General features: G+C 46.2%; 1 long non-coding RNA gene across 2 annotated transcripts; it reads left to right on the plus strand.

The window, feature by feature from the left end:
- The first annotated feature begins 4714 nt into the window (after positions 1–4714).
- On the plus strand, positions 4715–10785 carry LOC113264194 (uncharacterized). Of its 2 annotated transcripts, none has more exons than XR_006410897.2 (4): positions 4715–5003; positions 6915–7052; positions 7143–7249; positions 10468–10785. It is a non-coding gene; the product is annotated as an uncharacterized LOC113264194 (long non-coding RNA). The 2 variants fall into 2 exon arrangements; XR_008956591.1 differs by lacking the exon at positions 10468–10785 and adding an exon at positions 8711–10362.
- Positions 10786–14887: the final 4102 nt, after the last annotated feature.

A 14887-nucleotide genomic window follows, 5' to 3' on the forward strand; every position in this document is an offset into this window, starting at 1 on the left:
GACCAAGCACAACTTCCTGATACAGCATTTCTACACGTATATTTGGGGAGGAAATTATTTTTATACTATAATGAACACATTCCATTAATATGCATAGAATAGTAAGATTTAAAAAAAAAAAGACTTCAAAGACTTTTCTGCGGGCTGCCTCAGGCCACCCAGGGTTGGTGCCCCTCTGTGCTCACGGGGAGGAGGAAGAAGTTGAGAAAGACGGATGAGGAATTTATACACTTAAAAGCTCCAGGACCATCCCTGAAAGGAGGATCTCTCAGTAGAGACAGGCAGTCAGACCTTTTGGAACTTCCAGAAATTGCTAATCGTTGACAATTTTTACTTATATGAATGACCACTTGTGATTCAACCTAACTCTGAGATTCACGTGGGAGGTGTTTCTCCCTCGCCACCGCCTCTACCATGTGGCCTCAAGGGGGCACTGCTCCTCCTTCTAAATTCCACTTCCTTGGCTTCTTGAAACACCACCAAGTCAGGGTTGGAACAGAGAAGATTATTTAAGAAGGAAGCATCCGTAGAGAGACAAATCTGAACAGTGCAGCTCCCTGTCGCCTAACATGTGGCGCTCAGACCAGTAGCATCAACGTCACCTGGGAGCACCGGAGGTTCCCTGGCCCCCAACCAGACCTATCGGATCAGCATCAGCATTTTACAAGATCCCCCAGGTGATCTTCGGCGCACACTGAATACTTGAAAGGCAGTGATCTAGCTGGCGACATTCTACTTACCGGGCATCTGCCTTCCTCGCCCCAGCAACCTGGCCCTGCCTACTCAGCTCCCACTTCCGGAAACCCTCTCTTAGGGCCCTTCACTGCCAGCCCTCCCAGTGATATGTCTTCCTGTCTATGGATCCACTTCTTCTTTCAGGGAGTGTATTAACTCTCTATTGCTGTGTAACAAATGACCCTCCAAGTTAGTTTAAAGCCATAAACATTTGTTCTCTCATGGTTTCGGTGCACTAGGTATCTGGACATGGTTAGCCTGGTACCTCTGACATAAGGTCTCTCTCACACTGCTGTAAAATATCAGCGGTCATCACAAGGCCCCACGGTGGGTATTTCACTTTCAAGCTCACTCATATCAGAGGGTCAGCAGGCCTCGAGTCCCCACTGGCTGTTGACCAGAAACAATAACTTCCTGCCACATGGGTCTCTCCATAGGGCTAATCACAACATATCAGTTTGCTCCCCTCAGAGCAAGAGCTCGGGAAGGGGAGATGGAGGGGGCAGAGAGAGACAGACAGACAGGGCAAGCAAGACAATTCACTATCTTTCATAACCAAATCTTGGAAGTGACATTCCATCACTTTTGCCACTTTATATTGCTGGCTAGAAGCAAGTCTCTAGTCTGGCCCAGGCTTACGGGGAAGGGATTACACAACAGTGTGAATACAAGGAAGTGGGGACCATTTGGGACAATCTTAGAAGCTGCCAACCCCAGGGAGTGACCTCGCATCTAAAGGGCATGCCCTCACAGGGCAACCATATCAGAATACAAGAAAAAAAAAACCGTCCATGGTCGTATGGTAAGGATGACTGACATCCAACAGCAGGGGTCCATTTCCTTTTCACAGTACTTTTCAGAGTCATTCCATATTAGCATCACTAGGAAACATTAAAAAATACCAGTAAAGATCAATGGAATCAGAATCTCCAGGAATCAGTCTCCTGAGATTGATTTTTTTTTTTTTTTAATTTTACTTTCTCGGCTGGTTCCATTGTAGAGCAGGGGTTGAGAATTACTGCCTCAGATGAACAATTTCAAATGCTACAATGCCAGGGTCAAGGTCACTGGGACAAAAGAAGGCGTGGGGCCCCAGAGCTTAGAACTCTGATGGTTGACCTGCTGGGGTATGGGTTGACAGGAAAAGTGAGCCTGGGGGTCTAGGCCCTAAGGAGTGTTGGGGTTGGAGTGTTATCCTAGAGGGAAGAAGATAAGACCAGAAGAGATAAATGACTTTCTACAACTGCTGCTTTAACAAAACTCCCATCAAATCATGAGGCTACCATGACACTTGCAAGAGTTAGGAAGATAGGGACGGAGAAAGGGCAGGAAGGAAGGTCGAAAGAGAAACCTATCCATTTCTAAAACTTGTCCTCAACTCTAGCCGATGGCTCCAAGGCATTGAACATGGACAATTAAGGAGGCTTACCCAATCCAAGTACCTCATAATCTTTTATTCTACAGTCCATAGATACACAGAAATTCAGACCTGGAGAGGTTTTGTAGATTACCTCCCCACCTTCACTCATGTGTGAGGAAGCAAGAGGCACAGGGAGGTCACGTGAAGGATCATAGCATTCGCAGGATTTGAACTCACATCTTTTATCCTGAGCCCAGTGCTTAAATCACAGGCTTCCCGCAGGCAGCACATCTCTCTGGATGGGGTGGGTTTTCTTCCTCCTCCTCCACACCGGTGTGAGAATGAGTTTCACTCAGGAATTGCCCAACGGAAAGAACATGCATTCTCTTACGGGACTCCATGTCCTTGGACAGCATCTTTCACAAAAAGATTTCAACAAGAATTAGCCCACAATAGGTCAGTGGCACATCATCAAATGGGGTGATTATAGTCTCCGAATCTCCCAAGATCTCAGCTTGAGCTGCACCTGCTCATTAGAGGAAGGAGTGTGCATCTGAGCCACAGTTTGAGTCTCAGGTGGACCTTAAGCACTGCCCTACCCGGGGGCTTTCTCCACAACAGGAAAATGGCTCGCTTCTTCAGACAGGTCCAACCTTTCCCTCGCCTCCCTAGCCTCTCCCGCCTGATCCGTATCTCATCCTTATCCACTGTTCTCATTCTCAAGGACCGGGTCTCTCCCGTCCTGTTGCTATGGCCACAAGCCTCGCCCAAAGCATACCAGCACTGTGGTTTTCACAGATGTTGGCCGACATCCAGGCACATGCAGAGCAGTTGGGGAGAAAACTGTTCTCCTCTGAGAGCTGGTCCAAGGCTGTTCCTTGGTCTCTCTCTCCACTGGGGGCTGAGTCTTTCAGAGCTGTCCGTTGGCTGTCACGTGTGACCGAGAAGCAATTGTTCATTTCTCTGTCCTGCACCAGCTTCTTGGGAGCCTCTAACCCAAATTTTAAAGAGCTAAATAAGGCTGTTCCCAGAGCTCAGGACCCTGGCTGTTTACCAAATATTGAAAACTTTACCAGTTGCCACCAGTTCCAAATCTCTAAGCTCTTAAAAGAGTCATGAGGAATGTTGCCCCAAGAGGTCCAGCCCTGGCCCGTTCCCGATGCTCTTGAGTGTCCTATGACCTGAACTGGCTGTCCCAGAAAGAAAGAAATCCATGGTAGAGGAGGCAAAGAAGCATGTGGAGAATAGAGATATAATTTCTTTAAAAACAAAGGAAAACCTTCCCGTGTGTAACATGTCCTAAGTGCACAGCTGTCCCTGGGTGATTTGTGTTGGCCTAATGTTTGTGTTCATGATAATGACAAGCAAGGAGAATATCTGAAGGGTTCTTCAGTGAATACCAACACTACCAAGTAACATCTTCCCCTTAGGGGTGGACAACCTGTTTTATCCTGGTCAGGATTCTACCTGGAATCCTGTAGGGGGAAAATGCAGACAGGGCACTCTGGAGGTCAGAAAGCAGCACAAAAGTGCAGAATGTTGTTTTCATTCTCCACTACTCACAAAGCGAGGAAGACAGGCTGGCCCCTAGCCCAGGATTTGTGCCACATTATTGGAGAGCCCTGCCTGGGGGTGGGGGGTGCAGGGAGATGCTGACGGGTGTTCACCCGGTGAGGAGTGATGGGGTGGGGTGGGCAGAGGCCACTTCTGCTGGCCAAACCACAGCAGTCACAGCCACCTTCTGATGTCCAGGGCCACCGAGCCACCACCACCCCCAAATCTCGTTTTTGGCATTCATCGGCCCAGAGGTAATTTGCCGAGAGTTGCCATGTCTTTGCTAAGTAGTGGCTAAAAAAGAATGGAATATTCTGGTAGAGCTGCCTTGGGGAACAAGGTGCTTCATTCTTCTTTAGAAGAAATATAGAAAATGATCTCTTTCCAATGGGAGAGAATAAGATTGTAAGTTAATAACTTAAAAATTAATGAGAAAGATGTCAAAAGATGCTGTGGTTTTCATTTCCTCATAACTTTTGTGCTCACTTGGAATACTTTACTGAGCTTATTACTTAAGTCCAAATGTTTTCATAAAGATTTACAATTTTTAAATTGAGGGACAATGCATTTACATCTATAGCTTGCAAAGCAAATCTGGAGTACAAGCTTTAAAATTCAAGCCACATGGCCGTGCCCAAGTTCCCACCAAACCATCGCCGTCAACGACTTTTTACAGCACCCCGTAAGAGCAGGAAAAAAAGATCCTGGGTACCAGGCTGGAAAGGTCAGCGTTTGAAGGGATGACAGCCATCACGTTTCCCAGTACAAACGGCACAGCCCCTGTGCTTCCTTTCCATCCTCTTTTCAACAGCCCCTCCCCCCCCAGCACCCAGTTTGTTAAAATGACTCCTGGTCTCTGCAAAGAATATCTGGAGGAGCAGAGGCCAGACAGTAGAGCCGGAAGAAACCTCAAACAGAACCAAACAAACAAGGCCTGGAATATCTTCAGAAGTTGCTAGCACTCTATTGAGACACACTGTCTTTTGAAAGACAAGGACAGTTGGAAACTTCTTACACCACCAATGCCCCCCCCCCCCCCATGAAGGCAAACACTTTCTCCCTCTGCAGCTCATGGCTGTTATCACCCCATCGCTCACATGCACAGTGCTCAGCCTCGCCCATGCCCGGATCCCGAGGGACAGCTGCTCGGAGACCCACCCAGAAGCTGAGCTGCAGGGTGAGCAATGTTTTCCACTGTGAGCGGGCGCCCGGCTAAGCTGCATGTGGGTGAATCATGAAAGCCTGAACAGGGAGATGGATTAGGGCTAGAAGGGAACTCCACTTCATAAAGCTTGTGCCTCCCCTCCCCCACCAAGAACAGGCCTGGAAAGGAGACCTACCACTTTCCAAATAGGTAAGGGAAAACGCAAGTTGTTCTTTCTCTCTCTTTTTTTTCTTTTTGCTGAGTTTCGAGTCTCTGGAAGGCTCACATGCACCTGGCAGCTGTTGGCTTCCTGAGCCCGTGCAAACACACACACACACACACACACACACACACACACGAAGTGTAGGGACACAATGAGGCCCAGGACAGCAGGTCTGGAGTGCAATCGCTGTCTGTTCAGATGTAGCTCTCCACTTCCTCGTCGTGTTACCCTGTCAGGCACTTCCCCTCTCCCCACTCCGGCTGCCTTGCTGGGAAGCTTTGAGGAAAGAGTCCCTGTGGCAGGCAGCGGTGGTATCCAGGCCAAGTGGCTGGCACAGAAGAGACGCCCAATGAGTCTGCTCCGACAGAGTGAATGTATGTCTTCTCAGTGTCTAGCACTCAGTCGTCAACTTGCTAAGTGCTGATTTTGTCCCTTTCCTTGTCCAGAGGAGCCCCCACTGTGGTGCTGGTTCCCATAGCTCTGTCTTTCTATCAGGCCGAAAATACAGCTTGTTGGAGGGGCCGGGTCATCTCTATCAGGTGCTGGGGGAGAGTCTGCAGACCAGGTTTCCAGCCCCGCTTCTGTCACTAAGTAGTTGTGCAGCTCTGCACGGGATTATTACAGTTTCCTCTTGCCTCCTTCTGAACCTCCATGTTCTCCACGTTTAAAAGGAGAGCACTGGGACTAGATCCAGAGTTGAAAGCCATTTTGTAGCATCAAACCCCTTTCTTCACAAGAAACCGTACACAGAACCTCAACCCAATGAAATAACTCAGGGGAGGGGACAAAGGCCTAAATCTGAGTCTGCTCAGCTCCCCAGCTCACCTGCTATTAGAGGTTGAATGGAAGGCACCCCCCTGAGGAACCCTTAGAGTTCCCTGGAGCACAGTTAGAGAATCGCCTTCATGTTCTAAATAAATCGCATTTATATTCTAAATCTGACATTTTGTGATTGTTTACAGAGTAACTCAGGCACATTTTTGAGCCTGACAAAGTTAGATCAAAGCTGATATGTAACACTTATCAGAAAGAATACAACCGAGACTCCTCCATACCCAGCTGCTCAGACTTGAGCGCTGGGAATCAGTCGCTTGGCAGGAAGTCCCTCTTAACTGGTTTCAGCTGGAGACTCCACAGCCGTGGGGACTCTGCAGCACTGGGGGAGAAGAGAGAGGATGGGGAAGTAATGTGGGAAAAAGTGCGATCTTATCCTGAAGAGAGCGTCCTGTGCACATTAAGCATTTAGAGGAGAGGGTAGAAATAGAGCCTGCAATAAATTAGCCAGCAGTAAGAGACGGGTGGGGTGCAGGGGAAAGAGCATGAGGCAGGAAATCAAAACACCCAATCCCGGGTAGGCATCAACTGGTGACCTTGAGCAAGCCACACCTGTGTCTCAATTCCCTCGATGGCAGGGCTAGACCAGGTCACCTCGAGGGGACTTTGCCAGCCATAAACTCCTGCGAAGAATTGCAGGCACTTGAGAATGTTGATAACAACATTGTCATTCTTAGCATTTTCCAGCTACTTGTGTTCGATAACCCTAGTCTGCAACTGTGACATTAGAAACCCGTCTGCGGCCACTGTCAGGGCTTGGGCTCTGCATGTAAAGAAAAGGGGATGGCTTTGAATCTGTAAGACCGGTCTGTACAACATCTCCTGAGGCCTTTATGATATGGGTCAAGCACTCTTGGCGTACATGGGCACTTACCATGTCCAGGAAAGGTGGATAGACCCACGCAGGCTGGTAGAATTGTCTAATTATCTGCAAGGATTTGCCATGGCTCTGTTGCTTGGCTAATGTTTTCTGAGGTCCCACTTGGAGGGTCTCAGATGTACTGTTTATGCTATTACTTTTCCATTTTGTTTTTGTAAACCTCCTAAACCAAATGACCCGGAAGTTGGAAGCAAGAGGAACCAACACAGAGAGACAGGGAAACTCGATGCATTCACTTAACCCTGGGTGGGACTGGACGAGGCTTCTTCAGGTCACGGGAGACTCCTACAAGATGACCATTTACCTAAAGGAGACAGTGAAGGTACATGCAGTGTCTTTAAGGAGAGCACGTGTCTTGGCTAGGTAATTGTTTGCAATGGCATTCCATCTTGGTTCCTTTCGTCTCCTTCAGCTTTTCAGTTTCAGGCCTTATCAGGACTAACAAGGGGGCCCCTGGTTTTACGTATCCAGCTTTGCCAACAGCGGGGAGCAGAGACACGCAGCCTGGTAAGAAAGGAGGTAAGGCTGTCCTGCACTCACTCATTATGGACAGAATGCACCCCTGTATATGTTAGAATACTTTCAACTGCAAGTAACAGAATGCCCAGCTCCAACCAGCTTTAAAAACAAGGATATTTTTATCTCATATGATAAGAAGCCCAGCAAGCTCCAAGGGGATTAAAGTTGTGGCTTGGCAATGTCATCAAGAAACCCAGTTCCTTCCAGCTTGTGGCTCTACTGTCCTTGGGATGTTGGTATTGGCCTCAGGCAGCTCATCTCATGGTTTTAAGACACTTTCAGCAGTCTCAGTTTCACATCACACCGCAGGGCCATCATTCTGTGCTGCTGCTCAGAACCCCGTGCTCAGAGGGGCCCCACACTTGTTCTATGCTTTGCTGTCGCCTTCTTGAAAATCTTAATAATTTCATCTTCGAACTCAGATTCTGTGAGTGAAGTTCTGTAGGACAATGGAGCATACCCAAGAACAGAGGAGACAGACACAGCATGCACATCCCCCTCCCCACCCTGCTGCCCCATTCATAGGCAGCGTCCGTGAGGCCCTTGAGCAGAAAATCCCAGAGGACCCACATGCATGGGAGTCCAGCGAGACTCAAAACCAGTGCCAGGTAAACATGATCAGCCTATGTTGAGTAAGTGAGGGCACTGATGGCCGCTGGAAGCGGGCTTTCTGGGCAAACCAGAACTTGCTTTGAACACAGAAAGAAGACGGCAGGGTTCTAAGAACACATGAAAGACCAAGGAACCCTATGCAATCCTTCTGACTCATGTCACTCCCCTGTATTGGCCACTTACTATGAAAATGACGCCATAGAAAAGAAGACAGAGGTGGTTGGTTAGTACACCTGCGCAGACTGTTCCAGAAGAAAACCCAGTAAAACCCCAGCTTATAACTCCAAAAGCCTCAATTTCTTGCCTTGTTCCTATCCCTTGACTCCCCCCCCACACACACACTTTCTTTTATCAACAAGCAGCAGGGCAACTATCTGAGTTGTGTGCAATAGTTTATTGCCCTGTAAACGTCTGTCCGGAATAGAATATCCTCTCCTAGAAGCAGTTCCATCCGGCCCCTGGCTGGCTGGCTGGGGCCCCTGTTCCTTTCTAAAGCAACAGCTAGAGCAGCTGCTCTCCAACCTCGTCTGTCCTCCAAAGATCATTTTGTGAAGAAAACAGAAGCAGCTGCCCCAAAGCTGAAAGGAAGACTTCTTTTTTACTGTATGCCCTTTGTAATAGCTAAATGTCTTCCCACGTGCGTGGATAACCTACAAAAAGTATTTAATATGTATATTTCTTAAAACCACCTACTCTTACTTGCTTTTGAAAACAAAAACACAAATGCAAATCTTTCACGAAAATTAAAGAAAAATACTAACTTCTGGAATTACTCTAATAAGAAATATCGTGAGTTAGAATTCATCCTGGAAAAAAATACAGCTCTTTTCTTTTTTTTTTTTTTTTAAGATTTATTTATGCATTTGAGAGAGAGAGAGAGCACGCATGAGCAGGAGGGGCCGAGGAAAAGGGAGAGAGAAGCTCAAGCAGACTCCCCATTGACTGCAGAGCCCAATGCGGGACTCAGTCTCACAACCCTGAGACCACCACCTGAGCCGAAACCAAGAGTCGGACACTTAAGCGCCTGCAAGGTCCGGGGGCCTCACAGCTCTTTTCAGCGAGTGACATTGCAATGTCCAAGGCTGGTCACCACTTTTCTGAGAGTTTCTTTGAGAATACTGGCAAGCCACTTCTCCGCCTGGACCTGCTGTGAACACAAGCACCACAGAGTTCCCTCTGTCCAGCCCACTGTCACACGACCAGTCCCCAAGCTGGGACCTCACTCCTGGCCAGCCTTCCTGCCCGCCTGGCCTCCTCCTTTCTCAGCACGAGAGGAAGCGGGTCACACGAGGAGCACATGCTGGGAGTAGCCGGGCTGTGCTGGATGGTTTCTTCTTCCTTCTTCCGTTATATGCTGTCCTGTTTCAGTAACACCCCAGACCGGCTCACACATGAGCTAGTTGGCGAATGAAGGCTGGAACCAGAGCAGAGCCGAAGATGTGGGAGTTGCCCCCGAGACAGCGGCCCACAGCAGGTGCATGTAGCAGCCAAGGCCAGAGCCCAGGGCACCATAACCACTGCCAAGGGCTCTCTAACACATTCGTGAACTTCCCCGAGTCACCCTTCAGGTACTGCCCAAGACCAACTTTTGTCCAGAAGCAAGAAGGCAACTCTTCTGTCTCTATGTCCACGTAATGGTTCAGGTGACATTTAAAGATAAAACACAACTGTGAGAATCAACCTCCATCATTACAACAAACTTTCTATTTCTTAGATAAGACTGAAGAGTGTCATGGAAGCAGTGTGGTCTACATCAGGGCTTCGCAGCCTCAGCACTGCTGACGTGTTGGGCAGGATAATCCTTGGCTGGGGGGGCTGCCCTGTGCTTTGCAGGATGTGTATTGAGTGGCATCCCTGGCCCTCCCCACTAGAGGCCGGCAGCACCCTCTCCCCTCGGCTTGTGACATCCGAAAGGGTCTCCTTCAGAAAACACTTATCAAGAAAAAAAACTGTTCACAATTATTCTGGCTTTGTAGCCAAATATTATGAGACAGTGAGTGGAACTGAAGCATTCTCCAGTCTGGCTTAGTGGTTTCACAAGATCCGTGGAGCGACCACAATGTCCAGAGCCCAGGAGAGCATGCAAGGTGGCCGCTGGGACATCGGCTCCTTCAGCCTGGTGTCCTGTGCCTGGAGCGCATGGGGAGGCCACTGTGATCCCCCTTCATAGTCCAGCCCCTGTGCCCAGGGGCTCTTGGCTTCTGGCTCTATAGTCAAAACTGGGCTCAGATTCATGTGACTTGGGAAAGGTGCCTTTGTGTCTGTGTGTATGTCTGTGTTTTTCTTTTCTATCATTTTCTTAAAGCCAGTAAACAATAAATACACACTATTATAAAGACCTAACAATACAGCGTGAACATATATTTATTGTGAGTGCAAAGCCCCCTCCATCTTGCTCCTTTACCCTTGGGTGACATTCCGTTATCACTTCGTTGTGATTTTTCTGGGTCCTTTATCATGTATTTACATAGATAAGGAAGTAATTAAAATGGTATTATTTCTTAAATAGAATTCTAGGCTTATATTTCTGTGACTTATTTTTAAAGTATTCCGTGTCAGTATTCTCTTTTGTTTTTAAACTTATATCAACTTTTTTTTTTTTTAAGATTTACTTATTTATTTGAGAGAGAGATACAGAGACAGAGAGCCCGAGCCAGCACGGGGCGGAGGAGCTGCAGAGGGGGAAATCGAATCAGACTCCACGCTGAGCACAGAGCGTGCCTCGGGGCTCCATCTCAGGACCCTGAGATCACAGCCTGAGTGGAAACCAAGAGCCAGAGGCTCAAAGGACTGCGCCACCCAGACACGCCTAAATTTATATCAACTTCATCGAAATATAATTTACACACAACAAGATGCTCCTATGTAATAAATGTGTACCCTTAGCTCCTGATCTGATTTTGGTCACTAGAGATTAGATTTGTCTTGTCAAGAGTTTGTTATAAACAAAATCATGCTATCTGTGCTCTCTTTGTGTCTGGCTTCTCTCTCTTAAGATAATGCCTTCTCAGTTCATCCCTAAGGGTTGCATATATCAGTTGTCAGGTCTTTCTTATTGCAAAGTAGTGACCTATCGTATGGCTATGTCCCAACTTGTTTATCCGTTCAGCTATTGATGGGCAATTGGGTTGTCTCCAATGTGGCGCTCCTATGCATAATACTATTATGAACACTAGTGGTCAAGTGTGTATATGGACACGTTGTCACCTCTCTTGGAAAGAACCAGTTCCTCAGAGAGCAAATGCTAAGGTTTATGGAAAGCGTATGTTTAACCTTATAAAAAATGCTAAACCGTGTCCAAAGGCAGTTGTACGAATTGATATTCCCACAGGCAATGCACGAATAAGAGCTCCAGCTGCTCTATGGCCAGCAAGTTCCTGCTAACCTTTCCGAGCTTCCCTATCCTCCGTGATACGGAGATGGCTGTGGTATCCACTTCACAGGATCCGGGGGAGGATCGAATACTGTTGTGCTTAGCCCCGTACCTGGAAAATAGCAAAGCTCAGTGTCTACTTCTATGGGTTACAGATGTCACCATGACATGTATGTTTTAGGCACTTGCCCGACCTTACTTGCCCTTCAGTTATTTTTATATTTTCTCCATTTTTTTCGCCATTAGACTTCTTGAAAAAGCATTTGATACTTTCTGCCTTTTCCTGCTAATTCATCAACCCATGGCCATGTGACCGCTAATCCCACCGATGCTCTGAAAACTCTCTCAATGTCCCCCAGCATTTCTATGCAGATGATTCCTAAACCCGCAGCTTGGTTCCAAAAAAGCTCTCCTGAGTCCAGACCCTGATTCTAGTGTCTGCTGGACATAAGCCCATTCACGGCCCCAACGTCCTTTCTCCATTTCTGCTCCACAAAGACTTTTTCGGTCCTCCGTACGATCCTCAAACGCCACCTTCTTATAAACCTTCCTCTATCTCTTAATTCCTGGCTTTGCAGAGCACTTTGGATTTCTATTACTAGTATGGCAAAATACGTAGATAAGTATTGAATGTATGAAAATTCAGAGCCTTAGCTCAGACTGTAAAGGAAGAATGCTGCAGTTGAACTTCAAATCTCCATTTTCTTTCATGGGACCCAAGGCAAGTTATGTAACTTTGCTTTCCTCTTCCAAAAACTGGGGGAAAGCATAACACCTACCTCATAGAATTGTTGTGAGGATTAAATGAAGTAATATGTATAGCCCTCAGCACAGTGCCCGACCCATACTAAGTGCTCAATAGAAGTTAGCTTCTCGTTGCAGTAGGGAGAGCACCCCAGATCTGCAGACCAGAGCGTCTCAGCAGTGGTTTTGTCTACGTGTTTATAGGGAGGAGAAGACAAGTCACAGGTGGGTCGTTTCATAGTGAGGATGGCTTTATAATCTGAAGTGTGTCAAGACAAGACAAGAAATGTCTATCTCTGTGTCCACCTAATTTCGGAAGACAGATAGTTCAGTAATCCTTTATGAAACAAAGATGGAATTTGGAGGACCAGTCTGGCCTTGAAACAGGTAAACTATGGGGTCATCCATGATCCTTGTGGGGTCACAAGAACAACTGGACAGCTGGTCTTATCTAAGTCATGGGGAAGGGCTGTTCTTTGCAATAAGCTGTTTCCCAGAACACAAAAGGGGAGATTTTGGAGAACAAAAGTTTAGGGGATTAGCCCTCACTGTTTTCTGCAAGTGCCAGGGCTCAGGTAAAGTTCAATATTGCCAGCCTCTACTCTCATTCAACACAATCATGTGGTTGTGCTGGAACAACTATGTCTGGAAATGAGGCAATGGGGATGTCCAGATCCGCGCCACCATCAGTCCAGATTTGATTGCCACGGGTTAAGTTGTCAGCTCAGATTTGGCCACTGTGCACAAATTCAGCTGGAGGCAGAATTGTTCTCTGGGCTGCTAGATCATGATATATAATTGACTCATTTGTTAAGTCAATGGCTGCAGAGTAGCCTTTACAGACATGTTTCAGAGACATTGTGAGTTCAGTGTCAGGCCACTGCAATAAAGCAAATATCACGATAAAGCAAGTCAAATGAAATTTTCTTCCCCCGTGCATATACAAGTTGTTTACACTATGCTCTAGTCTATTAAGTATTAATAGCATATGTCTAAAAAAAAGTCATATCTTAATTTAAAAAGTACTTTATTGCTTAAAAATTAAAAAAATTAGAAATTAAAAAAATTAAAAATGTCAAATAAATAAAATTTTAAAAAAAGAAAAAGCAAGGTCTACCTGTGCAACTCTGGACAGGATGCATGCCCAACAGGTGGGGATGCCATTTACCTGTTCTGAGAGTCTTGTGAAAGCAGTCTCTTTGCAGTGTCATCTGCTTCTGGGGGCTTTCATGGAACCTCAGTTTAAGGTCTCCCACTAGAATGGATTTCCATTCAGAGTATGGCTTACAATTCTTTTTAATTGTGAAACATAAACCCAAGGTTGTACTCCATGTAGTTTTGCAGCAATGTGGTGGTTCAGAGAGCAGCGTAAGGTCCATTCTTCCTGGTTCAAGAATGGTGTTCAGTGGTATCTTTCCAGAAAATCAGGTCTCAGGTAGATCAGGTAAGGACGGCCATGGAGCCTCTGGGAAAGAAGCAGATGTAGCCCATTGGTGGTAAGTAGGAGTGTATTTAATTAGACTTTGGCAGTATTTGAGGACATTGGATTATATCAGGTTAGGATCCTCTAATGTCCAGGAGGAGCAAAAGGATCTTCACTGGGCTGCTGATTATTTCATAAGGAGACAATCAGTGTTGACTGGAGGGGGAGGAGGAAAGAATCATCAGGGCTAAAGACAAGACTTTGGGCCATGGCAGGTTGACTTCCTGAGTGAGCTTGATGAATTCAAGTTTTAGAGCACTATCAACCTATTTTATTTTTCCAGAGGATTGAAGGTGATAAGGACAGTGCAATTTTTGTGAGAAAGGGAATATTTGTTGAATGTCCCACATAATCTAGGCAATGAAATGAGTTCCTCTATCACTGGAGAAGAACAGAAGGATTCCCCAATTGACAAAAATTCTTTGTAGTAGAAACTACAATGGTAGCAGTAGACCGGTAGTTTGAAAACAAAAAAACAAAAATAAAAAATAAAATAAAATAAAAACATTTTTAATTATCTTAAAAACATAAGACTAAGGTTAGACACATGTTCATGTTAATAAGACTTTGGCAATTGGATATAACCCATTTGTCAATAAGACAGGGACAGAGGGAGCTGGCTCTTATCCTTGTCATGCATTTACATTTCACCAGGATTGTGTTTCTGACCCATGGGGCAATTTGACGTTATCTGCTCAATATGAAGTTTGCAGAAGCAACCTCACCGACATGGAGGAGACCTTTAAGATTACCTTTGCTATGATGTGCAATGTTATGGAGGTTGTGGTCAGGTAAATGGAGGTTGTGGTCAGGTAAGGGACAGAGAAGAGACCCAGTGACCATCTGGGCATCTCCAAAGCTCATTTGACCGGATCAAATTTCCAACATATTTCCAATTAGTTTTATCAGGCTGAGGTATTCGCAGTCAATGTGCCCTAAGCTTCTTAAGTAGAGTTTCCATCTCTAAAGAAGGTTGAGCAATGGGAAGTATGCAGGTAATCAAGGAAATTTTTCTTAAGAAGCAGCTATTATAACATATTTGTCACACGAGGAGTTTCCTTTAATTTTGAGGGTGTGGCCATTATTATGAACTTCAATTTCAAGAATATTTAATTCCTTGGGGAAAGCCTCCAATAGGCCACTGATTTGGGTTCCAGTTTTGGTGGGTGACCCAGACCCACTTTATTTCCATAACATAACTCCAACAGCACATTGACTATAAGACATAGGGTGAAGCCCCCAAAACATGTTTTTCCTTTTTGTTCATAAAAAGGGAAAAGGACAATGAGTCCAAAACAGGGAATGCAAACGTGGGAGGAGAAGATCGAAGGGACGTGAGGCTTTGAAATGCAGGTATCGAAGGAGAGTCACTAAAGGGTTTGGGGATGGTCTCCTTAGCCGTGACATGTAAGGGAGACACAATAGT

This window comes from Ursus arctos, unplaced genomic scaffold (genome assembly GCF_023065955.2).
Source record: "Ursus arctos isolate Adak ecotype North America unplaced genomic scaffold, UrsArc2.0 scaffold_31, whole genome shotgun sequence".
Classification (NCBI taxonomy): Eukaryota; Metazoa; Chordata; class Mammalia; order Carnivora; family Ursidae; genus Ursus; species Ursus arctos.